Genomic DNA, 12,173 nt, shown 5'->3' on the forward strand with positions numbered 1-12,173 from the left:
ATCATCATTTCCACAGCGTAGCTTGCTTTCCCTGCTGCCTTCCTTTCCTACAGTGACTTAGGCATGGATCAAACAGAGCTGTTAAAACCTGACAACAAATGTTTCTACAAAATAGTGAGACAGCTCACCAATTCAAATCCAAAATAAATTTTACTACTTCCACTACAGCTGTGGATACAACCCTCTAACTAGGAAAACAAATAAAACCATATTATTACTTCACCAATTTACAGGTAAAAAGTAGTGTTCAAAATTTTGTATTTTGAACATTTTTAGTTTCTCAAATGAGAACTAAAAAAAAAAAAAATCAAAGATAGCTTTTAAGCCTGAAGAAATCATATTCTTACTGCAGAAACAGCAGAAATTGGCTAAGTAAATAGTTTGCTGCAAATTGTTTCTTTGGCTACAGGCACAGGCTAAATATTTGCCCCAATTCACTGGACAATCTCTTAGCACCTGAGGAAAGCTCCTACTGAAGCTATTAAATAAGTATTAATCCATGCTTTGCCTCTAATTAAATGTCATCTAAGTTATCTTATGTGCATTAAGGGCAAAGGATGATACAGTTTTGACTTCAAATAATTAGACGCCTTCTGTTAATTATGCCTGAAGACAGACTTTGATTCAGAAACCTCATGCTACCATTAATGTTTCAGTCTTCCTAATCTGTCCTGGAGAAAGAGAATAATGTCAGCTCTAGAAATGTGATTCTTAACATTGTGGGGGAGAGCAGAATTTTGGACATTCATTTGACAAAGCATCTTATTATGCATATATCCCAAGACAGTGTGCTACTTTAAAAGGTTTATACATAAGCTCTGCTTGAAGCAAAATTTAAAAGTCCTTCTGTTACATTTTTTAAAACATTGAGTGAGAGAGCTTCTGTAAGTGTCCCAGGGCTGGTTACATTCAATTATTAACATCATACAAATGAGACTAATTAACCTTGTATTCCACTATATCTACTACCAATTACCTTTATGTTTTATTTCTAATAGACTTTTGGCTGGCCAATTATTTCACATTTATAATGTCCTCAAATTTTAATTTTTACAAAAATTTATCCTGTTATCCTCTCAGACAGAACGGTGCTTTATTTTTGTCCAAGTTTTGTCCATCAAATGACATTGACTTTTATCCACTAAGTCCCATATCTGACCTGCAGATCACGCAACTCTCGATTCAAACTCAAAGAAATACCAGAAAGTAGGTTCATGCATGGTTCTGTAATTTATAAGCAGATGCAAGTGTGATCATGTCTTATAACCTTGTTTGTGTCTTTTCTGTTGCTCATGTTCTTAGGATATAATTCATCAATATTTTTTGAAGGGAAAGAGCAAAGAATTCTTCTATTTGTATATTGTCTCTAACACCTCAGCTACACTGACCTATGTTCAGTTCCTGAAGGGAATGTAACTATCCGTAACCAAAACACTTATTAATTTTGCTCACAATTTTGTAATCGTCTATAACTTTCTAGATCCACTAGCACTCAGCTCCGGCAAAGCAATCCTTGCAAATTTAAGCAGGAAGGGAAATAAATGCCATAGTCCAGGAAGTGCTCTCCCTACTGTTTGTGGGGAGACTTCTTATCTAGATTTCATGCTTTGCTTTACTGTTTTTCTTCTTCAATTACTTCACTCCCCCTCATCAAGCCTAATGAATGCATCCATCCAGGAAATCGTAACAACATGGTATACAATAACTTCATGCCATAAAGTGGTTACTTTGCATGTTCATGAAATTATTGTGTATTAGTAGTCTTAGATCATTAGGTAGCAGCTCCTTAATCAAGAGCTATTTGCATTGCTACCCTCCAACAACACAACTGTACCATAACTGTACATACCACCTTATGAAATCTAACACAATACTCAATCAAAGAGCCAGAAACAGAAAATTAACAGAAGCTTAGCCTTAATTTTAAGGTTTCATTGAGTAATAGAATTATTAATATTCTATCTTAAGCTTAAAAAAATAATTTAATTGAAAATTTTTATATTTTATAATATATGAGTTCAGGATTCTTTTTTCCTAAGATTTATAGCTTCTTTGAAAAAAAAAATTATTTTCTTACTTCCCTAATACAACTTAAAAGTAAAAATTTCTGCCAGTGTCAGCAAATAAAACATCCCCTTTGACACCAAATGTTGGCAATAAGATGAAAATAGAGTTGTTCTTTTTGATATTAACGGATCTTATTCTTTGAAGTCTGTAACTATAATTTTGGATTCTTACCAACAATCTCATAATTGTGCATGGAAGTATATAGGTCACAGACACAATAGGAACCTGCAGCAACTGTTTGGGGTCCCCGTGGCACAAAATACCACCTGCCATCTAAATCTGAGAAACCTTTCTCTTAGTGTTTCGTTGTAACAATAGAAGACAACTTGATAAAACCTGCTTAATGTTTGAAAACCTGAAAGGCTGACCCAAAATGCACTCAGGTCAGTGAGTCTTTCTGTGTGTCCTCAGGCCTTTTACTAACTTATGATGTCCACCACCAACTGACAGATTAAATCATTTGCATCACTCATGCAGATATAAACTAACAAATTAGGCATGCAGCTAACTAAGGAGTTAAATTTACTACAGCCTGCCACTACCTGATTTGCCTGGATGCAGTGATTTCTTATACTGATAACTTGTAGGTACAAAAAATGCTCATGGACAATAAACTAGACTTTTGAGATATTTTATAGATATATTTTTTAACTCATACGAAGCCTTAGTTTGGGCTGACATTTGCTCAGTATTTGTAAAACAGTGCTACAAACTCGCAACCACCAATCAGAAGCTACATCAAATATGCTGAAACAAGCACCTATATAAGTGTGTGCATTTCATGATCTTGACAGTGGATAAATAAGTAGGGATAGCCTCTTTTCCACCATGCTTTCAACTGGATGGCTCCTCATCCAGTTGAAAGCCAGAGCTTTGGAACATTAAAAACATGGCAGGAATAAAGAGTCTTGTGCTAAAACAAAATACTGAAAGCACCACAGAAAAAAATATATTCAATGTTTACCTCTGACAGGCAGGTTCAATAATCAAACATGCATGATTTAACTTCTTAAAATACATTACCTCAAATGCTTGAGATGGCCCCCTAATCCATGCCTTTCAAAAAAACAATTAAGTTTATGTCAAAGAAGTTTAAGAATCTCAAGCCAGTTACAAATATAAAGAAAATTCCACTGCACAAAGAAGTTACCAAAACTGGCACTACTGAGCAATGTCAGAACAGAGAAGGGCTTGAACTTCTCTAAGTCAGGTGTAAAAAACCGTGGGCAGGATGCTGTCAGAAAACTTTTAAGTCTTTAAGTACCATAATGTGTCTGTTCTGTACCTGTATGGTCACAGAACCAAAACTGACAGAGTTCAAGAAGTGTTTGAACAATGCTCTCAGGCACATGGTGCAACTCTTGGGGCTGTCCAGTGCAGGGTCAAGAGCTGGACTTTGATGATCCTTGTGGGCCCCTTCCAACCTTGAATATTCTGAATCTGTAAATAAAAAACCGAAGTAATAAGAATTTTTAATTAAACTCTGCATAATTTTTATTGTTTAATACTCTGAGCCACACTGAAGTCAAATCTATAATATCTGATTATGACTCCCAGCTGCTACTGTGTATGTTCTGCAATGAACACTTGAATGCATCTGCTATCAGTAACTAATTTGTCTTACTTTGGCCCAAAGCTGTTATGACTGGCATTTCCATCACTCTAACACCTTCTGTGCAACGACACTGACATAGATATTTGAACATTTCATACTCACCTCTGATTTTCCTGAGTGATTTTCAGTTTATTTAAAATTTCTGTGATACTTCCTTCAACTTCCTGTAAAAAAGACATAAATGATGAGAAACATTGAAATACCTTTTGGTATATAACAAAAAAATCTGCAGCAATACTAATTGGCAACATGTCTGATCAGCATTTAAAATACTCCGATACTTTTTACTCCATTAACCTTGACATAAATTATAGTAAGTAGTCTCTGTGTGACAGGAGTTTTAATTTAGCACTACATCTCAAGTTACATATGTCTTTGAGTCTGACATAGAGCCTCTCCTCTTGCCAGTTTTTTACCTTGAGGGAAACTGAACAGACAGTAAAACCAGGTCTTACCATGTGAACAAGGAAGGCTGTTGATAGCTTTGTTTTTGCTACAGCCAGTACTATGCTACAAATGACTTGATTTTGTCCTTCAGCATCCATGACCATTTCTGCCTTTTAGACTGAGCAGCTAGACAAAACTCTGAACGCAATGAGCTTTGTACTTCACATTTCACCTATATCTGAAATGATGCCTACTTTTTTGGCTGCTAACATAGAGCTTCAGACTTCAGAGTGTGCAGCAGAACCAAAAATTGTTTTATTCAAACTACTACTCACTTCTCTCAAGACATCTGTTAGTTCCTGTATTTTACGGAAGTCTTTCCAAGTTCCTCTTGCTGAGCTGTTCCATGAATTTTATATGTCAGAGTTATCTACCACAGGCTTTTACCTCCTTCCAGCGCCTTCAGTACAGTTGGAAGGAGAAAGATTTTGCAGCTTTGGTTTACATATCTGGATCAAAGTACTCTTATAACTCTCCACAGTAGTTTAGGAAAAGAAAAAAAAGATGGAATTGTATCCCATACCTTTCCACTTTCTAGCTGGCAAAGCACAGCAGGCCAAGTCTGGAACTTGCTGGAGCCAAAGAGAAGGTTTCCAGGCACCTGGGATTAGAGCTAGTGAAGGTAACTCATGTATAAACTAGTTTGCAGCATGCCTGAACCGCACTGGGTTCTATGGAAATAAGTTTTATTTGGCATTGGAGAAACATGTTTGATGAGTTGACTTTCATAATTTGAGCCTGAAAAGGCAGTAACAGATCAGTTAAACTGATCTGTTAATATTCCAGCAAAAGAAAACAGAACAGACACACACACTTTTTAAAAACTAAACCTGTGTGGCAAAGAACATGTACTTATGTAACATTATGAAATGCTTTCAAAAGAATATGGCAATGCATTAGTTTAATTAGATTGCTCTTAAATTATAATGGGCTTTCCCTTTCAAATGAGGAGTTTTAAATGTTGAATTGCTGTTACAAATGGTATTACAAACTCAGAAAGCCTACACAAGGATTCAGCCAAAGTGTGCTTGAGGGGCCAACTCTCTAAAGGCCTGCAGGGGCCATTCCATTTTCCCTTACGGCGACTTAAGGAGTACAAGGGGTTTCACTCCCTTGCTGACGTGGCTGTCTCCTGTTGGGACAACTATACAACATTGCCATCTGCTGACTGTCCTTTCTCATTACAGTACAGACAAGCTCGCCCCCCTCCCCCCCCCCCCCCAAAAAATCCCCCACTCTATAAACCAGCAATTTATATTTAAAGACCTTCTGAATATTCGTATTTGTTTTTAAAAAGTAAAAGGAGGAACTTCACAAAGTGGATATTTTTTTAGAGGACCATATTTCATATTTCATTTGTTATCATGCCATGGGGGAACATATCTTAGAGAGTGTACATGGGAACATTACCTAAGGCACATGGATCCTAAGTTGTCCTGTTTGCTAGGAAAAAAAAAAAAAAAAAGAAAAGGAAGAGTTTGTGACTAATTGGATGAATTGCTGCTGTTAATTGTTTTAATATCTTGATACCAAGTAAATCGTCTAAAAAACCTAGATTTTTTTTTCATTCCCCAAAGCTCTCTGCTGTTGAAGGCCTCCTAATTGCTTCAGAAACAAGTGACAAACTTCTGTCTTGTACTCTTAGGTAGCAGTGCACAGGGTTGGTTGAAAAATTAGGCAAGAAAAACACTTTTTTAAAACATGTCATTAAATTTAAAGATGGTCAAACATATAACAAGAACACAATGGCTGTACCTATACCTGCAGTTTTCATATTATGTTTTTCACTGGTTTTTTCAGCTTTCCTGTGAGGTTTTGGCACATGTTTTATTCTTAGTATAATTAATTGATTAATTTATTCTCCTGTCAACAGGTATAACTCTGCTTCAGGGGACAGTAAGTTTGGAGATGTGCTTGACCTTTTAGATGCTTAGTCAAACATACACATTACATGAACAACTGCTGTTTGCCCACCATTAGGAGTGACACATTATCCCCTTCTCATGCTGACTGTACTTTTAGCTGCATGAAATTACCTCCTCACTTCACACAGCTGGAACACTTATGAGCATAACCAGTGACAAGGACATGTTGAAGTGCCTTTATTGAAATCTTGTGCTATTTCTAACTGCACAGCAGCCAGAAGAAAAGGAATACTTTTTGTAAGTGCTGAATGCACTAATCCTGCAGAAATTTGCAAGCATATGTCTTTTATAGTTTAAGTGGTCATCACACAGGCCATTTTCAGTATGCAAATTTTAGCACATGAACAAATTTCTGCAAGTTCTGTACCTTGGATTACATAGTATTCAATACCAGCCTATCTCTCACTGCTTGCTTTGTACAGCACCAATAACTATGAGAGCGGAACCAGTAATGACAGAGCCTAGTGAATTACAGAAAAAAAAGTAACAACCTTATTCTGCAAACAAGTATTCATGTTAATATTTGCCATTTTATTAAAAACCAATTACCTGATATCAAGAACCCATCACAGACTTCTCATCCTATCTAGATTTAAACTTGACCTTCCTGTTTGTATCTGAAATGTGTTAACAGCTATGGTCATTTTTATATACTAGTGAATAATCTGCAGTAATGTTTGGTTATTTCAGCATCCAGAAATGAGATTTCAAAGGGAATCAGGAGACAGTCCTATCTCTCCCTCCTTGAAGTCACTAGGCATTTCAGCATTCATTTGAAGGATAGATGATGCCAACTTAGAATACTTAAAAATCCCACCCAGAACTTTTCTGTTTCTCCAGGCCAAGAAACAAACAAGTTTTTAAAAATGATGCTACTGTTTAATGTGTATTTACTTGTAAATCCCCAAACTTGTAGCATGAATACAGAAATAACCCTTATGTATGTAGATCATCATGTGACACAGTAAGGGTCAGCCTACAAGCCTCCCATTGCAGGGGCAGAGGCTAAGATGCTGTGGTGAACGTAGAAGCAACCAAACTAGGCACATATTGTGTGTGAGGATAAAAGACCACTGAGGGCCAACATCTCAGTGCTAAAAGGTCCATCGTGGTAGTGCCTACATGGACAACAGTATTTCTCCAGAAATTTTACTAAGATGTGTTTAGAGTCCATGATTTTTTTACCTGTATTTTTTTAAGAGTGTTTGCCATTATATGCACCATCACAGCATAAACCACTATTTCTTCCTTCAGAGTCTCTAGTGTGTTCATTCTTCCCATTTATCAAGAACCTTACACCTCATAGATTCAAGTTGTTCTGAAGCAGAGAGCAGGATTTTTTGCTAGTCTCTTCATCTCATGTCTGCTGCAGGTTTCCAGAAGTAAAAAAGTACATGCACTATTTAAAGGACAAAGCCAGCAGTGCAAAGCTAATTGTCATCTAAGGCTGTGCCCACAAGGTTTTTAGTAGGCACACCCATATATAAGCTTGAGTTATATGCACACCAAGCATCCACAACATTGCCCCAAATTCGGTTGGGTACACACACCCACTGTGCCCACACTATTTCCACCAAATGAATGCTGGCACATGGGCTATGCCACTCACCTTTCACAGTCATCCCAACCAAGACCCTTTAGCCCTTCATACAAAAATAGTCAGGCTCTAGGCACAATGGGAACACAGCTAAGGAAGAAATTACTGAGTTCCAGCACAAAGAACAGGTAACAGCATGCAAGAAGCAGAATAAACATGCTATACTCCCTTAGGAGAGTCCAGAAGAAAACGCATTTCAGAATTTTACAGGCCAACTTCACTGTCACTTCACCCACTCACCTCACTACAAGTCAGTAATGTTATGTTACAAGATCCCACATGGCCAGCTCATGCTCCTGTCCAGCCAGGGTCTTATCAAAGACCTTTTTTGATTTTTCACAGCTTGTCAGCAAGCTCGTCTGCAGCCTGTCAGTGTCCACGCTGCTGCAGCCAGAGCTGTATTACAGGCCCTTGCCAGCCCCTCATTAGGGAATGAGAGGAACTACATGCACAAATAGTGCCCTCCACTCCAGTGCTCTGTACTAATATAAATAAACTTTCTTCCCTGGTGGCAGTGCAGCTGAGGATCATCCTGTTTTACCTGTCTCCCATACCTGTGTCTGTAGGCAAGGGAAGCTATGGAGAATGGAATAGCCAGGAAAGATGGGTGCCGGGTTACACCTCCAAGGCTTTGCAATTGCAAAAGGGAAGGAAGGAGAAAGGCAAGGCACAGGTGAAGGGGGTGAGAATGCGGAAAGGAAGAACTGGCGTTTCTCTGCTGTGTGAGAGCTTCTAACCTCGCTCTCTGGCTTGTCTCACTCCTGCAATGAGCAGGTCAGGAAAATCCTGTTGACTGAGGGGCTGCCCTGGAGCTGGGAGGGGCTTTCAGAACCTGCAGTAGTTCATGAGCCATACTTGACATGTAACAGCTTTGTGCCGTGCTGTTGGATTGAGGACCAGGCACTATATTGAGTAATGATGATGTTTCAGCGTTGAAGATCACAGAACACCTAAATTTGCTACTCTCAAGCAGTTTGTCACTGGCAGCCAGCCCTCCTCTTCATCCCTCTGGTCTGTGATGCAGTATCAGCACTCAGTCAATAGGTCCAGTGGGAGTCAACAGCTTTGATGAAGACTGAGGCATCTTCAGTCTTGAGCCGAACTTGAGTGATGCGCTGCCCCATGTGGGGAAAGGGCCTGACCATGCTTCCTGCTGCTTCCTGCCCTGGGGTCCAACAGCCACTAGTTTCTCAAAGATCCTTTCTTTTCGTGTGAACCACTGTAAATGATAGAAGAGCATAGTCTCAGTCTATGGATCAGGATAAGTGACTGGTCCTGGAAGGGCCTCACAGAAATGTTATCTGGAGAGAAGAAAAGAATGCCTTTTGTTTTAGAAAAATATTAGGAAAACTTTTAATTCCATTTTAAAATATAATCAGATCTCCCTTTTTTCCTCTGAGAAAATTGTAAAGTTTTCATTTCAGGTTGATGTTGATTGAACACTTTTTAAATTGCTTACCATCCCACATTAAAACAAAATGAAAAAGCCAAAAAAAACCCAAACCAAACAAAACCAAACCAAAAGACCTAAACAACAACAAATAAAATAAAATAAAATAAAATAAAATAAAAATAAAATAATATTTGTAAAGCTTTGTTCCCTACAGTGCCAGCACATGTTAGCATATGTGGCCCAAATTTCTTGGCTTGGGCTTCTAAATACAGCAGTAAGATGAAAAGAAGAACAGGAACATTAACATCTTTCTGACTTGGTTGGTTTTGATTCCTCAATGTGTAATTGAGGAAGATAGGGAGGGGAAGTTTGAGGTTAACTGAGATAGTACTTCCGAAATTAGTACCTGGTAAGGAGGAGAAAGCAAGAAACATTTACGCATTGTTTAAATGCCCTTTAGCTCATTTTATGCAAAACTATTCCTCAGATATGCCTTGGCCTGGAGAGCTCTGTTTGTTTTATTCATTAGTCCTGTGGGAGATCCAGAGCCAATGACTGATTTTATGGTTTTTTTAGTGGTTGACTGCAAAGCAATGGAATTCAAAATCTGTACCATGCTGTAGAAGCAAACATAATCAGAGAGCTGCATTCAGGCATACATTTATTGATAGGAAGACAGTTACACCAGGGAGAAATGTGGGCCAGTTTAGCTGCTGAAGGAAAAAAAAAACACAACCAGAGCTGGTTTGACTGCTCAAGTAATGTTCCTGATACTACACAGAAAGAAGATTTGGATCTTTCTTTTCTCTCAAAGAGGAAGTGTAGAAGGCGCTTTACATCACCATGTGAACAGCTATTTCCTTATTTACCACTTTATAATTGACTGATATTTTCTCAAGCTCTGGAAGAAAACGACTTTCAGAACAGGGTCTCACTAAAGTCATAAAATGCAGGTGTGCTGCAGTCATACTATACTTCATCCTGATGACATTTCACAGGATTTCCTAGTTTATCACCTGTCAGCTTTATTTTTTTCCCACAACTTTCCAGATTCATGTCTTTTATCCTGCTTGAAGATCCTAATCCAGATTCCACTGATCAAAAGGCTTACTTATCAAAAGACACTGCTTTCTTGAGCAATACATAAATAGACTGCAAACCTCAGTGCTGTTACTGAATCAAAGCACTGAGCAAACCTCCAAGAGGGACTGGACTATCCTATGGATAACTACAGCATTCAGGAATGATGAAGTGAAGGCTGAAAAGAAGTTTAGGAAGGGCACTTGAAAGCATGTGATTCAGGGTTTAACCTCCTCATCATAAGCATGTAATCCAGTTATTATGTTTCTTCCAGCTGAAGGGTTTCATCCCCTGAGACACCTCTAACACTTTAGAAAGTCTTCCACTGACACCTACTGGTTTCAGATAAGGCCAGGAGTAAAAGAAGTATAAGAAATATTACATACCTGATGTCATTAGATATCAGCACATTTTGATCATACTAACAGGAAAAATTTCAACAGCAGAGGTAAGTTTTGATTGGTTCTCCTTCTGACCCTTTAGAACCTTATTTCCATAATTTATACCATATGTCTTTTCTGCTCAACTCAGAACTGTCCTATCACTCACCTGTTTTATTGTCTGGAGTCTGATTCATCTCTTGCACTGTTTCTAATTTTTTCTTCAGTTTAGACTAGAACAAAAGAGAACAACATTTTCACAAATATCTTTTTGGGATCATATACAAAGGTAGAAATAAGCAAATAGTTGTTTGTTACATATAATGAAGATTATTACACATGCCCAGAGGTCAAATGTTGCTCTAGCAAGGCAGAGAGAAACTGAGCCTCAGTGAATTACAGCAAAGTGACTCCAGGTTTGAATGCTCAGTGATGCAAAGGAGAGAAGAATTGACACTGTGAGGAGCTAACAGGATTCAATCACTCTCTACTTTATTAAAACTGCAGCTTCTTTTCCTAAGAGGAAACTTCTTGTTCTCTGAATGAATGAAGCAACTACACATTATTAGATATCACAAGAACATAAGTGGACAGCTTAGTTCTCTGCCTATATATCTATATTCTTATTTTCTCTTCACCATCAGATTTCAAAAATCCTACCAGATATTTTAACATCTACTAACCATTGGTATTTAAAGAAAAAAAATTCAGTCTTGTATGAAAACCTTTTCCTCTGCCCACCCTCCAAGGATGGTTTCCCTACACATAGACATATGTTCCATGGCAAGATGAAAAACTCAGTCTTAGGCTTTCAGTAGAAAGTAATGCATGCAAATGACTCAGATTTTGGTTGTTACTTTTCATGCAAAGCTAGCAAGTTAGCATTAGGATAGCACATCTTCCCAGACTTCTCTGAAAACAGACTGCTCTTCAGAATTGAATAGTCTTATGGAGCACTGGATTTTTATACCAATAGCTGACAAATCTCTCAAGAACTCCTTCAGATAATTCTGGGATGTTTATCACAATTCCTTTTCACCACTTTGGCAGAAGACAAAATGTCATATTCTGTTGCGGTGGTGGCTGCTGCTTCCCAAGTTGTTGGTGAAGCACAGGGCTGAGCCACAGCATTAAACTCATGGTGGGCCGGCTCAGAGTTTTGAAATCTCCCTTGATGGTTAAGCTGAGCACGCACAGACCCGTGTGTTAACTACTTAGTTGCAATTGGTTCATCGTTTCCCCACCCTGTTTTATGTATGACCTCTTGAATATGCATCAGCCTGTTAAATATGTATAAGTTCTGGGAAGTTCTCTGTTATTTGTTACCCCATTGGTCCCCCTTCACTGCTCCCTCCCACTTTGCATCTGGTTGGGCCGTTTGTACTCTCCCCTCCCCTTTGCCTACGTCTGATTGGTTAAGTGCACCCATATAAAATCCCTGGACCCGCCCCTGTTGATGTAGTTTGTCCGTGGACCCGCTGCTGGGGTAGGCTGTTCAGAACCCACACAAAAGATCCCTCTCCATCTCTTCATCTTCGGTGTGCACACCTGGATATAGCCGCTTGCATTTGGGCTGGTTGTCGCTCCTGGGACTGTGGGTGTTTGCATAGTGGCTCTACAGCCCCTCCTGAGGGTCGCCAACTGCGGATAGGGACTCCAGAGGTCTCCA

At 38.6% G+C, this 12,173-nt stretch overlaps 1 long non-coding RNA gene across 1 annotated transcript; it reads right to left on the reverse strand.

Moving 5' to 3' along the window:
* Positions 1 to 2,682: 2,682 nt before the first annotated feature.
* On the reverse strand, positions 2,683 to 3,872 carry LOC121663098. The gene is made up of 2 exons (XR_006015522.1): positions 3,785 to 3,872; positions 2,683 to 3,507 (listed from the first exon to the last, which is right to left on the reverse strand). It is a non-coding gene; the product is annotated as an uncharacterized LOC121663098 (long non-coding RNA).
* Between the last annotated feature and the right edge of the window lie 8,301 nt (positions 3,873 to 12,173).

This window comes from Corvus kubaryi, unplaced genomic scaffold (assembly GCF_017639235.1).
Source record: "Corvus kubaryi isolate FWS band 111438036 unplaced genomic scaffold, C.kubaryi_AGA036_p1.0 37266, whole genome shotgun sequence".
In the NCBI taxonomy this organism is placed as follows: Eukaryota; Metazoa; Chordata; class Aves; order Passeriformes; family Corvidae; genus Corvus; species Corvus kubaryi.